The 5,161-nt window shown below is 41.1% G+C and overlaps 1 non-coding gene across 1 annotated transcript; it reads left to right on the forward strand.

Annotated features, from left to right (window-relative positions):
- Window positions 1–256: 256 nt before the first annotated feature.
- On the forward strand, window positions 257–360 carry LOC130949734 (small nucleolar RNA R71). Its single transcript, XR_009073450.1, has one exon. It is a non-coding gene; the product is annotated as a small nucleolar RNA R71 (small nucleolar RNA).
- Window positions 361–5,161: the final 4,801 nt, after the last annotated feature.

The following is a 5,161-nucleotide window of genomic DNA, read 5'->3' on the forward strand; positions in this document are numbered from 1 at the left end:
CTCTGCTAGTTGCTTGGCAAACACCTTGTTTTGGGCTAGAATTGTATCAACATGGTTCAGCTCCATGACTCCCTTAGTGTTGTGTCTCTCTGAAGCATAGTAGTACTCATTCTCAGCCACTGTCTCAATCACTTCAATGGCTTCTTCCACAGTCTTCTTCCTGTTCAATAAACCTCCTGATGAATGGTCTACAGCCTTCCTTGATTCATAAGAAAGTCCATCATAGAAAATATGCAATTGCACCCAATCATGGAACATGTCTGGTGGGCATTTCCTTGTCAACTCCTTGAACCTCTCCCATGCCTCGTAGAGAGTTTCACCATCTTGTTGTCTAAAAGTCTGAACCTCAGATCGAAGCCTATTGACCTTTTGTGGGGGGTAGAAACGTGCCAGAAACTTGCTTTCCACCTCATCCCAGGTGGTTAGGCTCCCCCTTGGGAATGATTCCAGCCACTTAGCTGCCTTGTCCCTAAGTGAAAATGGGAACAAGAGCAGTTTATAGGCATCTTCGTGGACTCCATTGGACTTCACAGTGTTGCAAATTCTCAGGAATTTTGTGAGATGTTGGTTTGGATCTTCATTAGCACTCCCACCAAATGAACAATGATCCTCCACCAGTGATATTAGCTGTGGTTTGAGTTCAAAATTGTTGGCTTGAATGGGTGGTTTCTGAATGCTGCTACCACAATTCCCAGAGGTTGGGTTTATGTATGAACCAAGAACCCTCCTCTCAGGAATGGCATTATTTCCATCAGCCCTCTCATGGTTGTGAACTTCTCTATCCATGTTGAGATCTAGAGCTTCCTCAAAATTGTCCTCAGATTCTCCTTCAGATTCTTCTTCTCTCAGTACTCTCTTCCCTCTTGCTTCCCTTCTAAGTTTATGAAGGGTCCTCTCTGGTTCGGTATATGGAGGAGTTGATGTCTCTCCTCTCCTACCTGTCATACAAGAACACAGCACAGGCAACAAACAAGTGAAATACTCTTGGTTAATGGAAGAGTGTGGTTAGAGCAGTTGAGGAATTAATTCAAATAGTTAGTGGGTCAGTGAGTTAGTTGCTTGAATTTAAAGGCATAAAGAAAGAAAGCAAGTAACAGAGTGCAGAAATTAAAATTCAACAAGTAACTTGAACTGAATTAACAAAACAAGAAAAATGCTCAATCTAGTTAACTTCCAATTTGAGAATTGTCAATCGAAAACCAATCCCCAGCAACGGCGCCATAGACTTGATGTGCTATAAACTTGATAGCTACGATTTTAGGAAATTGCACGATCGGCAAAAATTCCTTCCGGCAAGTGCACCGGTTATCGTCAAGTAAAAACTCACAATAGAGTGAGGTCGAATCCCACAAGGATTGGTTGAGTGAGCAATTCGGATTAGAAGTGTGTTCTAGTTGAGCGGGATCAAGATTTAGACGAGAATTGCGGAATGTAAACTTGGCGGGAAACGTAAATGGCAAGAAATTAAAAGTGCAGAATCTTAAATTGCATGAATTAAAGTGCGAGAAGCTAAATTGCTGAAATTAAAAGGGGATCGGGGTGATTGCATGAATTTAATTGCAGAATGTAAAGAGAAAGTGATAGATTAGAAATGGGGAATTCATTGGGTTTCAGGAGATATTGAGATCTCCGAATCAAAACATTTTCATCCCTTCCTCAACCAATGCATTCATTGAATTTTGCTTGGCAATCTTATATGATTGGATCCCAATCCCTTGGCTCACCAATTCTCTCTAAAAACAAACAAATTCCCAATCCCTTGGTTTAAATGTTCATAAGAAGAGATGATGCTCGATCACTGATTATACCACACAGTTTCATGAACCACAATTTGGTAGGATTACATGTCACAATATCCATCCAAACCCCAATCCAATTCACTGTGAGAAAGCTTCTCTAGCATGAATCCTCCATTCCTTTCCCAAGGTTCCGAAGGATTCCAATTATGGATAGTTTCTTTCCCAAGACAACTAACCAATGGAATTAGATCGAGAAGCTTTCTAACAAAATTCAAGAGAAAAGATTGAAGAAGAAGATAAAAACTATTATTGATTCATTGAATTACAATAGAGCTCCCTAACCCAATGAAAGGGGGTTTAGTGAGTCATAGCTCTGAATTCAATTACAAAAAGATGAAAAACTAGCAAAAATGATCAAAAGTTCCCCGATAAAAAGTTTCTAAAAGTTAAATTCTATCCTATTTATACACTTTCTAAATTGAGCTTCTGTTGTGTTTCTTGGGCTTTGAGGCCTTTTCCTGATTTCCTTTTGCCTTGGGTTTATGATCCATAATCCTGATGAGGCTGCTGATCCAATTCTGTAACATTCATTAAGCCAACTTAGTGATAATCAAGTACTGACACATGACTCAACAATTTGAAATTCCAGACTCATCAATTCTTCAGGCCCAATCCCATAAACCATGATATTCAATTGGGTTTCATACCAGAGTATGTTTAAGTTAATGTTTGTGCTCAAATGCTAACTTAAACTGCAATATCTTTGGTCCAGAAACCTTTTCAATTAGTGGCGTTTAAGTTGCAGTTTAAGCTTAAACTGCAACTTAAACGTTGGACACTCTTGGAGGTGATATGAGTCGAACACGTTTAAGCTTCAGTTTAAGGTTAAACTGAAGCTTAAACGTGGAAATGGAAGAAGGAAACCCTGGAGTGTGGAATTGTCGAACACGTTTAAGCTTCAGTTTAAGGTTAAACTGAAGCTTAAACGTGGAAATGGAGGGAAGCCATCCTGGAGGGTAAAGGTCGAACACGTTTAAGCTCCAGTTAAGCTTAAACTGGAGCTTAAACGTGGAAATGCAAAACGCAACCCTGGAGGAGAATGGTCGAACACGTTTAAGCTTCAGTTTAAGGTTAAACTGAAGCTTAAACGTGGAAATGGAGGGAAGCCATCCTGGAGGGTAAAGGTCGAACACGTTTAAGCTCCAGTTAAGCTTAAACTGGAGCTTAAACGTGGAAATGCAAAACGCAACCCTGGAGGAGAATGGTCGAACACGTTTAAGCTCCAGTTTAAGGTTAAACTGGAGCTTAAACGTGGAAATGGCTCCCTGGTGCTTTCAATTCTGGCGTTTAACTTCCAGTTTAAGGTTAAACTGGAGGTTAAACGCCACTTTCAGCCTTTCCTCAGCTTTCATGATTTTGGCGTTTAAGCTCCAGTTTAAGCTTAAACTGGAGCTTAAACTCCACATGTGATATTCAAGCTTCCTTTATTGATTTTGTTGCTTCCTTGCCTAGCCTCTTCTTCCCTGAAATCATCCAAACAACTGCATCAAAGTCTTGCAAAATTTCATGAGAAATCTTTCATTCATAGCATTCAAGTAATATAACTAAAAACTCATGAAATTTGCATCAAAATCATACTGTTTGGATGGTTTATTGCTTTGTTATTCATTTAACCATTCTTGGTTACTTTAAGCTCAAGAAAATGCATAAAACAACTAAAACTAACAGAAAAATGCTAGTGAAACTAGCCTAAGATGCCTTGGCATCACTCCTCCTCCAAAAAAGCAAAAAACATCTGAGCCCTTTAACCTTGATGCCCCTGATTTTGATGCCGTCGAGTTTGTCGACCAGCAAATTACCCCCTATGGAGGCCTTTCAATGGATGACATGTCCATTCTTCATCACCTGGAGTTCATAACTAGAAGTAGTGTGAAGATGGCTCATATGGGTGCGGCTCTTTTTTGAACTGCTCAGAGTATCCCGGTTCATGCTACAAAGTCTTTTATGATGGAGGCTAAGTCAGAGTTTGATAGGATAAAAGGTTTGAAGGAGGAGATGGAGTTAAAGTTGGGGAAGGTGGAGAAGGAGTTAGATGGTGAAAAGGCTAGCTCTATTGCTTTGGTGGCTTCTATGAAGCTGGCTGAAGACACGGCGTTGAAGCATAAGGAGAGCTATGTTCAGAGTTTGATAGGATAAAAGGTTTGAAGGAGGAGATGGAGTTAAAGTTGGGGAAGGTGGAGAAGGAGTTAGATGGTGAAAAGGCTAGCTCTATTGCTTTGGTGGCTTCTATGAAGCTGGCTGAAGACACGGCGTTGAAGCATAAGGAGAGCTATGTTTCGGCCTACCGAGAAGTGGTGCGTCTTAGGGGTGATTTGGAGACAGCCCGAGATGATTATACCAAGCTTCAGGGTCACCATGTGGGTAGTTTGACTGCGGCTTATGAGAACCTAAAGGAGCAGGTTCGGGTCCTTGCACCCGAGCTTGACCTCACTCTCTTCATCCTTGACAATGTTGTGAGGGACGGTAAGATTGTCCCCGATGACCCTGACGATGATGATGCTGAACCTCTTTCTACACCTGCCATCAAGGCTTCTGTTGTGCCGACTTCTTTAGCTCCTTCAGCCAGAATTGAGCTAGAACCTAACTGCCAGATCCTGAACCGGGAGGATGGGATAGTGGATGCTGTGCCTCTCCAAACTCATCCTCCTTCACCCCGTGTTGATGCGGCTACTGGGAAACCTCTAGATCCTCTTTAGTTATTCCTATATGTTGACTTTGGTGGCCTCTGAAGCTCGCTATCATTATAACTTCGTGTTTTTATATCTGTCTGCACTTGTCTTGATACCGTTGTAGGCTTTGGGAGTGTTAGAGCTTGGTCTGACTTGATTGGCTTGATTCCAGGTCGGTTTTTGCCCAAGTTCTTGTTTGTAACCCTCTTTTTTGGACCTTTTTTAGGTCTCTTTCAGGGGTTACTTTGTAGCTTTATGTTTTGGGCCGACTTCATCATGTCGGACCCTTTCGAGTCACTTTGTAACCCTCTTTTTTGGACCTTGTTCAGGTCTCTTTCAGGGGTTACTTTGTATAACTTTATGTTTTGGGCCGACCTCGTTATGTCAGGTCCTTCTAAGTTATTTTTGTAATCCTCTTTCTTGGACCTTGCTCAGGTCTCTTTCAGGGATTACTTTTATAACTTTATGTCTTGGGCCGACCTCATCATGTTGGGCCCTTCTAAGTTATTTTTGTAATCCTCTTTCTTGGACCTTGCTCAGGTCTCTTTCAGGGATTACTTGTATAACTTTAGTTATTGTGACTGGTTCGACTTCTTTACGTTAGCTAGTCTTTAAGTTATTTTATAGCAATCCATTTTATTAGGATCTCATCAGGTTCTTTCTATGGATCACTTTATATAACTTTTTGCATTA

The sequence above is a fragment of the Arachis stenosperma genome, chromosome 1 (assembly GCF_014773155.1).
Source record: "Arachis stenosperma cultivar V10309 chromosome 1, arast.V10309.gnm1.PFL2, whole genome shotgun sequence".
Classification (NCBI taxonomy): Eukaryota; Viridiplantae; Streptophyta; class Magnoliopsida; order Fabales; family Fabaceae; genus Arachis; species Arachis stenosperma.